Here is a 19,733-nt window from a genome sequence, read left to right on the forward strand (position 1 = left end):
AAAAACAAGATATAAATATCTTTAAAATTTACTTTTAAAAGCAAGCTATCCTTCCTTTGGTCACATCGAACTTCAAATATGTCTTATACCCTGCTTCTATCCATAGATACCTCATGCACCCTAACTTTTTAAAAGATCTATACGTCAACCGTCCTCTTTACATTTGAGGAAATCTTTAACTTTCTTTAGGTATTTACCAGTGGCACAGGCTATATCTAAATTCATCATTCCTACTAGGAGATTTACAGCTTGTGTCCTATTTTTAATAAGATATTTTTTTAAAATTGGGCCTAAAATCACTCTTCGTATATCTATCGTCCATGCACAGTCGAACAGTATATGTGAAATACCACCAGTAGTACCTTAAGTGTAAGTGCATTTTCCATTGCTGTTAATCATAAAATGTTTTACCCCTTTGTTCATGTAACAAGGGTTTATCCCAATTCTCAATCGTAGCACTTCACGCCTTAGCTGGCAGCTCGGTAACCTGTTGATATACGGGAAATGTAGATCATTTTTCCATGCTACGGCCATATGGGTGACTGAACTTTTCAGTGATAGATACTCTTGGTCAAGGGTTCGAGACACTTCCAATCCCAAAATCCCAAGGACTTTATTACCTAGCTTAGGTTCAAGGGACTGGGGGCCCCACTTTAGACTTTTTGGTCCTCACCCAGACGAAGCCCCTGCCAGAAACGTAACAAAGACATACAGGCTATGATACTCCATGCAGTGGTTCCAATTTTAATCGTACTGCCTGTACCATGGATGAACTTGGGAGCGAGAACAAACATTTAAGGATATTCCCCTCCTCTTTATCCCATCTATTTTTGCCACTTAAACAGAGTACTTCTGCTCCATACAGAAATTGTGGAGGGACCATTGCCTGATAGGCCTTTATCATCGATCTATCAGATTTTCCTCCATATACAATACTAAATCTTTTTAATCCCTTCACTGAAGCAGAAGCCCTCATTTTTAATGCATCTAGATGGGTATTCCAATGGAGTCTATTTGCAAGCCACATCCCCAGATATCTATATTCTGTCACTTTTTCCAGCATTTCTGTGCCCAAATACCAGGTGAATGTTGTTTTCCTTCTTCCAAAACACAGGACTTTGGTCTTTTCCATGTTCACAACTAGTTTTTTAATTTGACAATATTCTTTAAACATGTTTAATTTTCTTTGCAGACCAATCTCTGTCTGATCCATAATGACTAGATCATCCGCATATAATAAACAGGGGATATGGTTTTCTCCTAGTTTTGGGCTGGCCCCTCTAGCCTTTCTTAATTCTGAGGGCAGGTCAGCTATAAACAGTGAAAGAAGCAAGGGGACAAGCACGCACCCCTGTCTTAGTGCATTACCAATCTGGATCCTCCTGGACAACCCTCCATTCTGAACCAGGATTATCTAGGCCCAATTCTTATTATGCAATTTTACTAAAACACCCATCCTCTCTACACACAACAAGCCCACCCCTCTTCCCAATCAAATGGGCCCATCCCTAACCAATGTCAAAGCAAAGGTCCAAGAAAAAAACACCCAGTCCCAACTCCTTTCCCAGTTCCCACCCTCTTCACCTACAACAATTGCATCCTACACACATTTTTTTAAAAAGGGCCAAGAAGAGGGCATTGGCCATACTGGTCTGGAGCTGGTTTCCTCTATGCTCCTGAGCCAGCTTTCAATGTGGTGGAGCCGTTACAGGATGTCAAGCTGAAATTACCTCTCCAAGCAGCAGGGGGTGGCAGAAGTTGTAGTCAGGGCCCCTGACAGCGATAGGCAGTGCTGGCGAAGTAATGGTCAGGAGGCTGGAGGCTAGGCCAGGCTTGTTGAACTGGGTCCATGGTCAGAGGTAGTTATTTCCACCTCTTCATTCTCCAGGGCCACCAGCCGCTGATGTTTGGACATGACTCTACTGTTGCAGCCGGGCCACTATCCCCTGCCTGGTGGATGGTGCTGGTGGACAAGCAGGAGTAGCTATATCAATAAAAACTAAGAGGAAAAGGACACATTGTAAACATTGCTTCATGCAAACACTGGTTTAAGATTAAGTAGTAGGTGGTACAGTAGTAATATATTGGCGGCCACTAGGGCCACTGGAATTTGATGTGATTATAATTAGAAGAGTCACAGGGCCAATTTTATTTTTTACCCACACTTGATTGTCTGGCAGAAAGAATTTCATCAGAATAACACCAGGTTAAAAACACAGTGATTTGCTTTTGTTTTCTTTTAAAGGCTTTTCTAGTAACTAAACAGACACTTTGAGTGGAAAAATAAAAGTAAATTACCTCTCATTAATGAGTAAGTCGTTATGCACTATGGAGTACAATTTGCTGTGTTAAATTAATGGAGCTATGCTATCCAGCGTGTTGGGTACTTTGCTACTGTGTGCAGCTTCTCCAAAGGTCTTTAACTTTCTACCATGACTTCAAAGAGGTAGATGAATAATTAATAAGATACTACGTCACACATCACGTATAAAATCAGGATATTATTATCCTGTCTGCTGTAAGTAGACAGTGGGAAAATGATGCACTGCACTGCAGGAAAAGGAAAGGGCTATAAAGATTGTATTTGGCACGTTTATCACAGAGTATCCCTTAAGCCAAACTTGTATTCAAATCAGACACTTAGTCCCATTTTACTCACTGACCTCCCCCACGAACCACAAACTATTTCCAATAAATTCCTTCGCAGGGCAGTAAGGAAATGAATCTTGACTTACTCTACTGCGGAGTAAGGTAGAGGGATTATACGGGTAGGTAGAGCATTTGCTATAGAATAGAGAGGTGTCAATGATCTTCGATTTATCATGTGCCCAAGCTTTGGCTTATTCAGTTACTGTAATAGACGAAAGGGAAAAATCTGAACAAGAGTAAAGAAAAATCTGTCATGAAAAACCATAAAATATATTTTGGAATCACTTCATGTGACCATCAAAATTTGGCACATGCCAAGAATGTTTTTCAATATTTTGGTAGGTTGCGACAGAAGGACTTAGGAAAGAATAAAGGAGTGAAGTACTAAGAGGTGGCTGAGTGGGCGAAGGGAAACACACCTTGTGTGGTTGGTTTGCAATGCATTGAACATTTTTTAATTCCGAATTAACTGAAGCAGATGCACAGCCAACACTAAGGTGAAGATGAACCAAATCATACTGCACTTCAGTCTTGGGTGGAGAAATACCATGGACAATGAGGAGGGAGGTGAATGATGATAGGTGGGATACCTATCTGCCTTACTTAACAGATAGAGTGAGTCAAGGAATTTGAACAAAAAATGAAATACCCCCACTTTGAACCATAACCATAAAACAAAGTAAGCAAAGTAGGTGAGCAGCATGCCCTCTTCATAAGAGCTCCCTTGTTTATTCATCCAAGCAATTATTCAATCATCCTGTCAGTCTTCTATAGTGACCCATAGCCACCATGATTAAACCTTGACTTTCTCCCATTCAGCCTTTCTCCAACATTTCCAGTCCATTGTCCATCCACTCTTTCTCTTAATCATCCTTTTACCCAGTCATTCATTTACCCAATACTAACCTATGCATACTTTAATCCACTTACTCAACCTTTCTATTCACTCATATACCATTTCACCGATCCTTTCTTTTAACCTCCATTCTGTTCTGTTTCCTGATTGCATCAAGTCATCATGTTTAGCGTTTGTTATGTGAGCTTTTGAGTTGCAGATAGAAGAGGGAATAACTCAACTACCGCTGTAGCTGGTAAAGTGGGGGATCACGAGCCATTGGATGCCCTTGTAGCTAGTCAGTATAACAGTGACTGTCAGTGAGCAAGCTAAGTGACTTGCCACTACCTATCTCTACCACTGCTTCCCTCCCTCCAATGAAATCTCCTTCTCCTCCTACAGTAGTACTTGAGCCAGCTGCACTCTGTGTGGCTAGAAAAAAACATTATATTTTTTTTAGATGCCAGATATGACTCCTCCAACAGCAATACATACAGTTTGGTTAGCACTGCACTATCTTCAATCAAAAATATCATTCTGGACATTTTGTTTCACAATATTAGAAAAGCCATGTAGTCAATCCAACCACATTTTTTTTATAATAGAGGGTCAGAGTTATAGCCTTTGAGGCTCATAGACCTGAGTCAACGAAATGCAATAAAGGAGTGGAATAATGATGGCAATGAAAGACATATGGTGTTGATTGGCAAATGCAATTGGACCTAATACTTTCCAGCCTTGCTGCACTGTCATCGGTACTGCTGGTATACTGTAAAAATGAATTACACAGCACAATATTTGGGGTTGGTGGGGTCCCTGACCATGGTTACGCTTGTTAACTGTTAGAGCATGAGCAAGAAAAAGAAAGCTTTCTCAACAAACATACATTGTGAATAACACAAAAAAACAAGAAATAAGATTGAAAAAATAATATGCAGGGATAACAGGAATTAAACAAAAATTGGAAAGCGGAGTTGGAAAAAAGGAGACAGTATAAAAGAATAAACAAAACAAAATTAAAAGTAGTATAATAGTGGGCAAAGATAAAAGTTAGGGAAATATTAATAAATAAAAGGACTTACTGGGCTGAGCAGAGCCCTCAGCAGTGGTGCTAGTGGTCGGCGCCTCTTCGCCAGCTCACTCGGACCCCCTGCTGCAATGCCTCTGTTCTTGCTCTTGGGTGCAGGCAAACGCAGTAACATTGTACTTATCTAGACCAGATCATGTAAAATACTAGTATAGACCTTCGTTCAGTTGGCCATGCTAATCCTAAAATCCCTATTCCAAATTTCCTTAACAAAAACTGCATTTGGAACTAATGCACTGAAATGAATGATCTGCAATGCATCAATGCATACTAGTGCTACACATCACTTAGAAATGTCTTTGGGCTGTATGAGCTACATAAAGAAATTCACAGACAATGCTAACTCATTGATATCACTAATTGTCTATGGTGACAGGAGGACAGAGGAGTCTGCAATGGGTCCTTAAATAATCAGCCAAAGTGCGAGCCGATGATTACGATTAGTTAGCGCTGATCACCTGCCTAGCTCAAACTGGATCACATAATAATATTCCTAGCGAAAACTAAAGTTAACTTACTTCTGAGTATGAGCAGCATGCTATTTGGAATTTTTTTTAGCATTGTAGAATACAAACACATCAACCCCCCCGATGCCTAGCATATCGAGCAGGATCTGCTCCCAGTCTAGGATATCTGCCCAGTAGCTGCTGGGTGGTGTGCTGGACTTGTCTGGTGTGCTGCACACACTTGTGCACCCCCCAATGCAGCTCACGCTCCCACAAGGGGTACTTATTGCCAGGTCTGCCACCTGCGCCTGCTAGCAGCATGGAGGTGAGGTGGAGCTGCATGAAAAAAAAAGTGCTGCTGCTGCCACCTCACAAAAGATTGCTTGGGGCTGCACCACTTGGCGACACCACAATCTGAAAGGTAGGCAAATGCCACTCCCCTGGTTGCATTGCTCTGCCATGGAGCTGTGTGGGGTAAAAACAAGAAAAGAAGCAGGAAAAGGAAGGAAGAAATTATTAAGTAAATGGAAAAATAAGCAAAATACAAAAAGTCATGAACAAATGAAAAAAACATATAATGTACAGACACAAAACACACCCACATACAAACACTAAAAATGAGGGGGCGAATAATTAGGAGGTTTAAGGATTGAAAAGATTAAGAAGGGATTAAAAAACTGGCCGAACACCATGAACACCGTAAGAAAACAAGATGGCCATGCCAAGGCGGACTGCATGTCCCATTAGCACGGGTTTCCAATGTGAGGATGTACTCTGCGCTGCGTTTGATGTAAAAATTCAACACGAGCTGGTGACCGGGAAACCCCACCCGTCCGCAGGTCTCTGAGTAGTGTGTGGAGTTTTTGGACCACTCGACTGAGTTTCACGTAGTGCAATTATGCAAACTCCACCCAGGCCAAAATAAAACACAAAATTCACAAAAATATTAAACAATTTCACCAATAAATAAAATATAATTAAAAAACATATATTTATCTTCCCTCCTAAGTCTGATTCCATTTGAATACAATAAAACAAATACAGAGTATCAATAAATATGCAAAGGTATTAAACATATTAAACACCAAAGCAAAATAATTAAAAAGACAAACTAACAGAAAAAATACCAAATGCATGTTTTACATATGTTAAAAAAAATGAATCATAAGATTTTCAAAACATTTTGTTTTATTAATTTAAATATTTAATAGATGAATTAGTTAAAACTAAATAATTAATCAAGCTATCTATCTATCTATCTATCTATCTATCTATCTATCTATCTATCTATCTATCTATCTATCTATCTATCTATCTATCTATCTATCTATCTATCTATCTATCTATCTATCTATCTATCTATCTGTCTGTCTATCTATCTATCTATCTATCTATCTATCTATCTATCTATCTATCTATCTATCTATCTATCTATCTATCTATCTATCTATCAATCTATCTATGTATATTTTTAAAACATCTATTAAGTTATAATCAATAAAATACACACACACAATAATACTAACCAAATCAAAAATATAAAATTAATACCTAAACCACACACTTAGCACCCAATTTCCATGCAGCTAGGAATAGCCCGACCGTCAGTCGGAGCCGTTCCAATCACATTGGAATTGTCAGTTCAGACTTCCGACCGAGCCATTTCGATGGGCTCGGATGGAAGGGAATCCGCCATTCTGAATGCCCTCTGTATGGTGGCCTAGGGGGCACCTATGGTATTGATCCCTGCACCCAGTGGCAGGCACCTTGGGGTGCAGGGATGAACTGCACCTCTGGTCTCTGCAATGAGAGCATGATTTCCGTTAGGCATTGTAAAGGCTGGAACCAACGAAAGTAGGTTGTTCGGCTCCAGTTCCAGACCGATGTCAGACGGACTCCAGTTCATCCGACATCGGAATCGGGCCCTTAAAGTGCATACTAAAATTAAGTAATATACATACCTAATTATCTAGTTGACCAACTAAAAATAATACAATTATTTACAATCATTACTAATTTATTATATATTATAACGTATTTATTTGCATGCATTTCTCACCCTGCTTCCCTACAAATCAAAACAGCCCTCTAAACAAGTAAAATATATGTCCTATAATATTTTAAAAATCACAATATTTTTACAACAATTTTAAAGACTAACAATATTTTTGAAACAGTACTAAGATAGAACACCAACTGAGTATGACACTTGCTTTCCTTTTACAAAAATGTTATGCTTTACCATGTTTCAATGCCTTTGCTGATCTACTCTACACCTCTTAATATAAATGCAGGAATTTATTGTTCTATGGTTGTCATTTAAACTGGACATAACCAATTCTAGCTATATTGCATGGAGATGTAACCTTGTTTAAGTAAATATATCATCCTTATATAGAATGAGGGCATCATTACGATGCCGATTGGAGAGGAGTCTGACCGCCATTGTGTCGGAAATGGGGCCGCCCGACAACGAGTCTGAGGTTCTGCTGCAAGGAAAGTTTATATTTTCGATTGCAGCTTGTGCTGCAAGCTGCAGCACAAGCCTCAATACGAAATGTGCACTTTTTTAACATCCCTGCATCATGTTGCAGGCACCACATGGGGGCACTACCGGTGTACTCCAGGGCCCATAGCTGATACTAGGGGCCTCCAAAGTCCCTTTCCATCTGCTTTTCTATGGCGGTCCGACCACTGTAGACAGGCAGACGGAAATGGACACTGTAATCCCTATGTCGGTGCCTGAGCAGGCAACACCCCTATTTTAGGGATTATTGTCCATTGGATGAGCGGACAGGCTCCTTTAGCCCATTGGAGAGCCTCAGACGGTCCCTCTGCCTGATGCCTCAACCACAAGCATTGTAATGCAGTGGTCAGGTCACAGCAGCAGATGTCGAGTGGACCGCCACCAACTAGCTGTCGGATGGCCTCCCACTCAACATCACAATAAGGGTTATAGCATTGAGCAGCTAGCAGGCGATCTCCATAGACATTCATAGGACAGGATTACCCAGCGGTCTACCTGCTCTCCATGTGTGTGGCTTTTGAAATAAAACAAATGGTTATACAAATGAGTTACAACCTGCTCAATTATAACTTCGAAAATGAATTTGTTTTAAAAAAGAATTAGAGCTGAGTTAAGTGGTACATCCTGTATCAACAGTGTGTAGTGCATCTAATTCAGAGTTTAACTTGATCAGAAAATTGAGACAGCATGAAATAAAAATCTATAGCTCTAAAATTTGACATCCTTGCTTAATTTTATGTTTTACATTCCTCTGTCTAAATGAGAAGAAAACTCAATTGAAACACTTTAGCTTCTCCACCTCACAATTTGCGCCGACCAAGGAAATCATTATGTAGGTGTACCCATGTTTCTGCGCTGGATGATACATTATGATATTCCCCATGGTTGATCTTGAACACCATCACCATTTTGTTGGGATATCTTTCTTCTTTGGTCTTTGAAGAACCATAAATAATGCTTCTATTTAAAATGTTCATGTGAGTTGGGTTAGACTAGTTATTAGCAACTCATTTGATTGAAAAGAAACTTCCTCTAAAACGTAAACAGGAATTTGGCCTTGATTTAGATCTTTGTTACAGCAAACACATGATGGTCGGAATGTTGACAATGCAAGCATTCTCCCCCAGTCAAAATATCTGGGTTAAATCCATCGTTCTTTTGCCCACTACGCCACCCCAGTTTCGACCCAGCCATATGCAAATCAGCCTTGACTCTGTGCCCCATGGGAATAGTCCAGACCGAACTGCCAGGCCAGGTCCTCCCTGGACCAGAAACAAGCATCCTGGGAATGTGTCAGGGTATGTCAACCTTCATCAGCCAGGCTACCTTGAATCCAGTGGCACAGTGAGCAAGGGACCCACGTCTGGGCATACCCATCCCACTTAGGGCAAAAAGTGTTACAGCAAACAAATGATGGACGGAATGCTGACAATGCAAAAATTTTCCCCCAGTCAAAAGATAAGGGTTAAATCCATCGTTCTTTTGTGCACTACGCCACTCCAGTTTGGACCCATCCATATGCAAATCAGTCTTGATCTTGTGCCCCATGGGAACAGTCCAGACCGAACTGCCAGGCCAGGTCCTCCCTGGACCGTAAAGAAGCATCCTGCATATGCAGTGGCATATTGGTGATAATTCCTGGGAACATGTTGATCATGTCAAATTTGAAGTAGTTCCTGACACTGGGCTGTCCTGGCACACTGGTGGTAAAAGTATCTACAATGGTGATAATTCATGGCAACATACCGGGACAGACACAATGCTAGGATTCCCTGGCAACATGCTGGTACAATCCCTGGCAACAATTTCACTGCAGCACAATGGTGGTAAATCGTGGTATAGTGTTTGCACAGTCATGATAACCCCTGGAAACATTCTGGTCACGGAACAATAGTGGTAATTTCTAGCAACATTCTGGTTCAGGCACAATGGGGGAGGGGGGTCCCTAGCAACATTCTGCTGGTCCCTAGCAACATTCTGCTTCTGTAAAAACTGTGGTAATCCCTGGCAACCTGCTGGCAAAATGGTGATAAGTTGTGTTCGAATCCCAGACTTGACACAAAAGTGCCAATCCCAAGCAACTAGTTGGCCCTGCCACAATGATGGTAATTCAGGTAAAACGCAGGCCCAAGCACAACAGTGACAATTCCTGGCAAAATGCTGGCTCTGGCACAAGGTTAGTAATTCCTGACAACCTGCTGGCTTTGGGATTTTGGTGGAACTTCCTGGTAAATGCTGCCCCAATGTTGGTTATGCCTGGCAACATGCTGATCATGGCGTGTTTGTGGCAATTTCTCGCACAAAGGTGGGAATCTCGTCTAACATGTGTCCCTTGCCACAAAAGTAGTAATTCCTGGTAGAATCTTGATCTTGGCCTAGTGGCGAAATGGTTGTGAAAGCTGGCAACATGCAAGCCCTGGCACAAGGTTGGTAGTTCCTCGTAAAATGTTGATCATAGCCAAATGGAAGCACTGCATGGCAACATGCTGGCCCTATCACCATGGTGATAACTCAAAGGGAAATGGTGGCCCATCTACAGTGGCCCGCATACAAATATAGTTGTTCTTGGCAACATGCTGGTCTTGGTAGAAAGGAGCTAATCCCTGGCATACTATGGGCAGCCTGATATGGTGGTACCCAGGCACAATTGTAAATAATGTGGAATACATCAAAGTTCAGGCAGTCTCTGAAGAGAAGAACAAGGGCAAGTGAACAACATATATAACAGGCATATTAGCTTACATGCTTATCTAAACTCTCCAAACCAATGACTAATGTCTTTGACACTGTGCAAGTTTTGAGAAGCAGGTTAAACAAGGTGATACCTACTGCATTTGTAAATGCTTGTTGTTTATTTTTCCTGCTCAGTTAGGTTGTAGCACAGTTTTAAATTTACATTTACAGTGTGTTTTCTTTCTGACTGTTAATTTTCACGAATCGATTTACTCGTGTGTTCACTGTTATGATTGTATTGTACAAAGACATCTGTGGATGTGCCCGCAGTTTTAAAATGACCATTTTACAGAATTCCTCTCGAGATTACATATGCTTAAAAAGGGTAATATAACTTTTAAAAGTTGTGTTATTAGTAGCTTACATGGATTGACCACCTATAAAAGTCCTCTGGGGAATTCCATAAAACAGTTCTCTACATCCTAACATGCATTTTTATAAACAGTCCGGGGTTTGGTAGTTTTCAAGTCTGGTTCTTTTGTAAAGACAACTGCCATCTGAAGCAACTCTTAAAAGGAAAAATATTTTTATGTCCATGTTCACAAGACCACAAAGACATGCTCATACTAGTTGGCCTCAAACTTTATTCAAAAAGTATCAAATACTTCAAAGAAAAAATCCACCATGAGAGCTGTAAACAAGAACCCTTCCAACAAGAACACCAGTGTGGGATAGAACACATCTAATACAATCAACCTTAATACACAGAAGCTCTGCACTGCATGACAGGGTAGAAATGTCCCGCCTTTAGGTCAGTACGGCACATTTCTGTCTATTCCCCTGTGCTGGCGCCCTTTTGGCTGCCTAGCGCCAAATCAGACACCCTTGCACTATGGTACAAGGAGGCCTGCTTTTTAAGGAAGATTATTTTTGTGCATGAGGGGACACCTTCATGCAAAAATCAATCCTGAGAGGCAAATTTATCTTTTTATGTATGGTGCAGAATGCAGAATACATGGAAAGAGAAAACAACAAATACAAATATGGCATTATGTGTTTTGCTAGAGTGATGCAAGGGGCTCATACATATGCTCATAAATAGGGTCCTTAGTGTATCTGGACAAAGAAATAAGACAGTCCTTCAACGGGAACAGGTCCTTTTCTAAAAACCAAATAAAAGATTTAGATTTAGAGAGATTCTAAGATTCTGTATATATATATATATATATATATATATATATATATATATATATATATATATATATATATATATATATATATAATCACTGAAAAAAACATGGTTTCACACATGGTATAGTTAGCTGGACATTTCACTCCTACAAAACCATTCAAATTCCCCCGTTATAGTAAGTTCACAGTGTGATCAAGGGCAAGTCGGTCCAAAGCGCGTAGCTGTTACCCTGTGAATAAAGAATCCATCTTGCTGTATCTTGCTGTACCTGGCTGGTCCGTCTCCCTCTATGCTGGCGTGGCGTGCTGTTGTGGCTGCGCATGGAGAAATGGCGAGGAGTTAATTTGTATATATATATATATATATATATATATATATATATATATATATATATATATATATATATTCGCTGAAAAACCATGGTTTCACACATGGTATAGTTAGCTGGACATTTCACTCCTACAAAACCATTCAAATTCCCCCGTTATAGTAAGTTCAGCTAACTATAACTCGCGCGCCCGCAATGCACTGCTGATGACTTCACATATTACATTACTCATGACATGGTAAGTGACATCACTCATGACATCACTGATGACATCTCAAATCACATCACTGATGACATCACTGATGACATCATCCAGTGAATGTTTGTCCTTCTGAAAAATAAATATTTGTTATATATGTATATCTAAAGGTCTATGGAAGAATAAAAGGGTAAATAAGTGTCTAAATGGACGTTCTTTTTGTAAAATTGATTGTATAACTGACTTATTAAGTGTATCTTACTGAATACATGTATTAGCGAGTAATGTTTAAATATTTAAATATCTGTATCAGTGTCTCACTTTGTGTATAAGTGGCTGCATGGGTTGGTGAGTAGCTACATGAGTGTGTATATGGGGTATTAGTTGTTTTTTTGAATATCAGAATGAGTATCTGTATGGTTTGGTGGGGGTATTACTTATCGCACAGATGCATGAATGAGTGACTCACTGTTTGCATGTGTGCAGGACTGTATGGGTGGATGAGTGTGTGTAAGGGTGTGTTAGTGAGTGAATGACTGTCTCAATAGTATCTTTATGAGTATCTACATATGTTTTAAACAAGTATATGTGAGTATTGATATATATAAGTGATTATATTTGAGAGTGAGAGATTGGAAGAGTTCCTGTATAAATAAGTATGTGTTTCTATAAGTGATTGTTTAAGAGAGTAAGTATGTGTACGTTTCTGTAGAAGTAAGTGTAGTGGTGTGTGTATAGCTGTATATGCAAGCAAATGGATGTTTGTAACTCTATGGATGAGTGTCTGTGTGTAACAGGATGTATAGGTGAATGAGTACATATGAGGAGAGAGTACATGTATGAATGACTAAATAGAACTGTTGGTGAATGAGTTGATGTGTATGTAGATTTTGGAATTACTGAATAGGTTGTTGTAACTGGTATTGGTATCCCCATTTGTTTGAAAATTGTAAGTTTCTATTTTTGAATGTGTGTATCAAAGGTTATTTTAGGGTGCGAGGAGGTCTGCCACTCTTTCACAAGGATGTTGTCATCAGTGATGTCATTAGTGATGTAATTTGAGATGTCATCAGTGATGTCATGAGTGATGTCACTGACCATGTCATGAGTGATGTAATATGTGACGTCATCAGCAGTGCATTGCTGGCGCGCAAGTTATAGTTAGCTGAACTAACTATAACGGGGGAATTTCAATGGTTTTGCATGAGTGAAATGTCCAGCTAACTATAACATGTGTGAAAACCTATGTTTTTTTCAGTGATTTTCTAAGGTTTTTTAAATGCTAATTCCTAACTCTAACGTGTGTAAAACCTATAGTTTTTTCAGTGAATTTCAAAGGTTTTGTAAGTGATCAATTTTAAATGTATTAATTTTTCTATTTCTTTCTTTTTATACTAATTTCCTACATTTTTATCATAAATAATTGTATTTATTTTATTTTTTAACATATATTTCATACTATTAATGTAAAATAATAACAAAACAAAATCATTTTTTATTTATTATGTTTTCAATATTTTATATATCAAAATTAAATTCTATATAATACCGTTATCATTTTTTTTTGGGCAATCGTACCGTACGCATACGGTGATCGCACCATACTTTGTACGGCTAATGCGCGTACCTATGTAATACGCTTTGACGTTACGCATCGCATCAATGCGTATGGCGTGAAAGTTTTTATTTGTTTAAAAACATATATTTATGTATTTACTGTACATACTAAGGGAAGACATTATCTGGGATAATCATGAAAATAGTTTCTTTTAACTTTTATTAAGCGTATATTACTTTTAAAAGCAATTACGAAAATCGCGCCGTACGTCGTACATACTCGCATCGTAAGAGCACCGTAAGCCCACGTAAGCGTACGCAAAGCCATGTGACTTTCAAAGAACAGATTTGATTGGTTCATAATACTTCCTATTCTAACTGTTGAAAGACCCCTCCCATTTTAATCATTCTACTTTGACTTTCTCAGGAGAAGCATCTCTTCTGTGGATCTTGTCAATTTAGAGGGAAAGTTCACCATGGCTACACCTATGGAGTCCTCTTCCAGCCACTCTTCTGAGATAGTATTTATTCCTGAGGAGCCTCAGAAGAAAAGAAAATAAGCTACATTTTGGAATTGTTTTACCTTCCCTGAGGGTGAAAAGAAGGTTAATGCACCCCAAGTAACCTGCAAGATCTTCGAGACAACTCTCTCCAGAGGCGATCCAACAAAAAAGTACTTGTTTGGGACGGCGAGCATGGTGCGACTGTCAAAACTCTGCACCCCAACAGCTATGCAAGAGCTGCAACACAAAGGTTGCAGGACAACCCCCTGCCTGCTGTTGCGAGTACATCGACTGCACCACCACCACCTTCGGCAAGCAGTCCTCACCCAAACATTGATCCCGATTTTGTGGAACTGAAAATTCATTGTATATTTTGCAATGAATTATTATGTTATGGGGAACAATCAATAGACCTCATCAAATGCAGGAAACGGGAACATCGTTGTCCATACCATTAATTTTTTTCTTTCATTGTTTTGTTCCTGTTGTAAACATTTTGGGTTGCAGTTTAATTTTTTTGTTTAAAAAAAAAACTTGTTAAAAACATCCCAAAAAATACAAAACTTCTAAAAACACCCAAAAAACTGTTCTTTTCAGAACTACCTTCACTGGTCAAAGAAAGAGCTATATTTGTATGATAGTGTATAAAACTTTGTCTGAATGAATGTGTAGTGCATAAATGAATGAATTAATACATTCGTAGTGTATGGTGAAAGTGAAAGTGTAGAACTATAAGGAAGAGCTAAAGCATAAATCTATAAGGTGTTCACCTATAGTATACTGTAGTACTTCCGAAGCACTTGAATGTAGCATATGCACATAAATATGTTACAAGTCTTTGCTTCTATTTGCACTGCTGGTGAAACTGCCTGGGTGAATTTGTAAGTGTTAGGGGCAGATTTACAACCCCCTTGTGCCTCTTTTACACAGCTGTTGCGTCACTTCTGTGATGCAGCGGTGGTGCAAAAGAGGTGCCATGGTGTGTGGTATTTACAATGTGACGCATCTGGGAGGTGCGTCACATTGTAAAGCACTGCACCAGAAGGAAGCTTTCCTGCGCAGGGGGGGGGGGTGTTCCGGCACAGGAGCGCCTCCTAAAAGTGACTGAGTGTAATCTACAAGATTTCATATAGTCACTTTTGGGCTTATGCTGCGTCAAAACCCTGCACCTGCTTGAAACAGGTGTAAGTATTGACACAGTATTGTGAGCATAGGCCCCTCAGAGCCTTGGGGGGGCTGTGTTGCGCTTGCAACGCAAATCAAGCAATGCGCCGCCTTCACGGCACAGATACATCACATATCTGTGCCGTTTTTCCACCATAGTGCACCACATTGTAAATACGGCGCATCCATGGTATGATGTCACAGCGCACAATAACTGGCATATCCCTGGGGATGTGCCAGTTATTGTACATTTGCCCATTAGTGTTTTAATGTAGTGAATGGATTACTACACACTGATCAATGAGTCACTACAAAACTATAACAGGAGTGACAGATTGTTTGGTGGAAGTGTAAGGATAGAGACTGGAGAATTGAACATATGAAAGGCAAGTTTGCAGGTGCATAGAAGACTGCAAGCATAGTCTATAGGAGTTTAAAGCAGTCCATAAACCAAGGCCTACTTTGCTCCATAATTACTTGGGTACTGACTGGATGATTACAGTTCTGCAAGGAGAGTGTCGAGCTGAATGTATAACTGCTTCACTTTTTGCACAGTGTATAGATAAGCACATATTGCTGTATGACTCACTACAATATTGAAACAGCAGTGGCAGAGTGCTTGAAGTGAGTGTAAGGATAGAGACTGGGTAATTAAAGGTTTAAAAGACAATTTTTCAGGTGCATAGAAGAGTACATGCATAGTAAATAGGAGTTTGAAGCAGTCCATATCCTAAGGCCTACTTTACTGCATGAATACTTGGGTACTGACTGAATGAGAACAGTTCTGCAAGCAGAGTGTCAAGCTGAATGTATAACTGCTTCACTTATAGAACAGTGTATAGATAAGCACATACTGCTTTATGGTTTACTACAATACTGAAACAGTAGTGTGATAGTGTTTAGTGAAAGTGTAACAATACAGACAGGGGAATTGAAGGTATAAAAGACAAGTTTGCAGGTGCATATAAGACTGTAAGCATAGTCTATAGGGTTTGAAGCAGTTCATAGCCTAAGGCCTACTTTGCTCCATGAGTATTTGGGTACTGACTGGATGATTACAGTTCTGTAAGGATAGTGCCTGACTACTTTTATAAGAGCTTTAGCTTTGGCACAGTGCACAGATAAGGACATTCTGCTGAATGGTTCAGTACAATACTGAATCGGCAATGACAGAGTATATGCTGGAAGTGTAAGGATGCAGACTGGGGAATTGAAGGTATAAAAGAAAAGTTTGCAGCTGCATAGAAGACTGCAAGCATAGTCTATAGGGGTTTAAAGCAGTCCATGGCCTAAGGCCTACTTCGCTCCATGATTACTTGGGTACTGAGTGGATGATTACAGTTCTGCAAGGAGAGTGCCTGACTGAATTTATAAGAGCTTCATTTTTAGCACAGTGCATAGATAAGGACATTCTGCTGAATAGCTCAGTGCAATAGTGAATCAGTAATCACAGAGTGTTTGCTGGAAGTTTAAGGATACAGACTGGGGAATTGAAAGTATAAAAGACAAGTTTGCAGGTGCATAGAAGACTGCATACATAGTCTATAGGAGTTTGAAGCAGTTCATGGCCTAAGGCCTACTTTGCTCCATCACTATTTGGCTACTTTCTGGATGAAAACACTTGTGCAAAAAGAGTGCCTGACTAAATATATAAGAGCTTCAGTTTTAGCACAGTGCATAGATAAGGACATTCTGCTGAATGGCTCAGTACAATACTGAATCAGCAATCATAGAGTGTTTGCTGGAAGTGTAAGGATACAGACTGGGGAATTGAAGGTAAAAAAGACAAGTTTGCAGGTGCATGTAAGACTGCATGCATAGTCTATAGAGGTGAGAAGCAGTCTATGGCCTAAAGCCTGTTTTAATGCATGAGTACTTAGGTACTAAGTGGATGATTATAGTTCTGCAAGGAAAGCACCTGACTGAATTTATAACAGCTTCAATTTTAGCACAATGCATACATAAGGACATTCTACTGAATGACTCAGTATTATACTGAATCAACAATAACAGAGTGTTTTCTGGAAGTATAAAGATACAGACTGGGAAATTGAAGGTATAAAAAAAGAGTTTGCAGGTGCATGGAAGACTGCATGCATAGTCTATAGAGGTTTGAAGCAGTCTATGGCCTAAAGCATGTGTTAATGCATGGGTACTTATGTACTGAGTGGATGATTATAGTTCTGTAAGGAAAGTGCCTGACTGAATTTATAACTGCTTCAGTTTTACCACAGTACATAGATAAGCACACACTGCTGAATGGCTCACTACAATACTAAAACAGTAGTGTGAGAGTGTTTGGTGAAAGTGTAACGATACAGACTAGGAATTGACGGTATAAAAGAGAAGTTTGCAAGTGCATAGAAGATTGCAAGCATAGTCTATAGGGGTAAAACAATCCATGGCCTAAGGCCTTCTTTGCTCCATGATTACTTGGATTACAGTTCAGCAAGGAGAGTGCCTGACTAAATTGATAAGACCTTCATTTTTAGCACAGTGCATAGATAAGAACATTCTGCCAAATGGCTCACTACATTACTAAAACAACAGTGACAGAGTGTTTGAAGGAAGTGTAGAGGATACAGACTGGGCAAAGAATAAAAAAAATGTATAAGTGAATCTATAAGTGCTACACTTTTATTACACTGAAAGTTTTACTACATTGTACTCAAACCATTATTATTATTATATAATAATAATACATTTATTCTTCTAACATCTCATAATTTAACAGAGCTTGTAAAATAATTTAATAAGATATTTCATTGATATCAATTTCTTGGTTATCAATTTCGGAATTTATATGATCAAACTCGATATCATCTAATGCTTCCACAAAATCAGCATCCAAGCTTTCTTCTAGGAAATCACAGCTGATATCTGCAGCACTAATTTCTTGTTCTTCATTCTCGCTGCCTGTGAAATGTACGTTTAGCTCTTCTATGAGACTGTTGCTAATTTCCTAACTGTCTTCCATATTGTTCTGTTGTTTTCCATAATCAATTTCTTATGTTGTAGGTCCTTGTACAAAAATATAAACAATTCATTTTATCAGTTTTACTAATACATACCACAAAATTAGCCTTATCAACTATTTTGCCCTTAAAAAAATATTATACAAATGCCATTGTCTACGACTTTATAAGATTATATAAATATTATTATTTACATGAATGTTCTGTTTTTAAATTTTCTTAAATTTCCAAACCAGTCACTCCTTATCACTAAAGGAAAAAACTCAGGCTGTTATAATAGAATGCAGTACTAAAAAAAGTACAATATGTCTATTCACCTTACCTGTTCCAAACTAGTAGATGTGTTGTAGTAAAATGCAAAGAATACTGGTACACTCAGAACATTTTTTAAGTTTTTCAAATGTCTTTAAAAGATACAAACCATCTTTGCACACATATGTACTCCATCCATCTCTTGTTACTTCAGCTCTGTAGAAACACATCCCATCGACCATTTTTCAAAGTTACTTATACTTCCCTTAAACATAAAAAATAATAAAAAAATTATATATTATAAAATTAGCATATGTGGAAGACAAGAAAAATACAGTTACAATATATCTTTTACAACACAAAATAATCTGTAAAGCATTTCATTTGCCTTTTTTGCTGTTCTAAGAATACATTGAATTTCACTAGAAACAATTAGTTCAATAGTACTCATCACATAACAGCAGGCAAAAAAGACAATCAATAAGATTATCTTAAAAAAAAACATTTAACATTCTCAATAACAATCTAAAAAATAGAAATACAACATATGTTAAATGTTTTTTTCTAAGAGCAATTTATTAAATAACTATGAGATATCTCAAACAAGCTTAAAATAACAAAACTCTGCCATTAATTTTCATACACTGCAAATAAAGTTACTTACAAATATATTCTGACAAAATATACAACAAATAGTCCTTAATGGTTTTACATACTTTTCCTCATGGCAAAATAGTATATCTCAAATTCTTAGTTTGGTAGTTCCTCATTTAGTAATCCTCAGCATCTGTCTCCCACCTTTCTGATCCAAAACCACTGACATCTTTTGCGGCGTCCCCCAGGGCTCATCCCTCAACTTGACGCTATTCAACATCAACATGGCCACCCTCACACCAGTGGCCCGCCATCACAACCTCAACATTATCTGCTAAGACGACGACACCCAACTCATCTTCTCCCTCACCAAAGAGCCACATACCACCAAAACACGTCACTAACTGCATAAGGATCAACTCTCTAAATCTCAACTCAGACAAACACCTACAACAACGACAATAAATCCAAAACACTTCTGCCTGACTGATCATCAATGTCCCTTGCCGCAGCCACATCACCCACCACCTGAGAGAGCTACACTGGCTTCACGTCGACAAGAGGACCACCTTCAAGCTCCTCGCCATCACTTACAAAGTACTCTACAACACCAGACCAACCTACCTTAACAGCAGTAATCCTGAAAGGCCAAATTTTGTTCCTAACATTTTGGCTTTAAAAATATTAGGTAAGAATTTGGTAACTCTTTAGGCAAACGTTTAAAAACCAATTGACTATCATTACAATGTATC

This window comes from Lissotriton vulgaris, chromosome 9 (assembly GCF_964263255.1).
Source record: "Lissotriton vulgaris chromosome 9, aLisVul1.2, whole genome shotgun sequence".
Taxonomy (NCBI): domain Eukaryota; kingdom Metazoa; phylum Chordata; class Amphibia; order Caudata; family Salamandridae; genus Lissotriton; species Lissotriton vulgaris.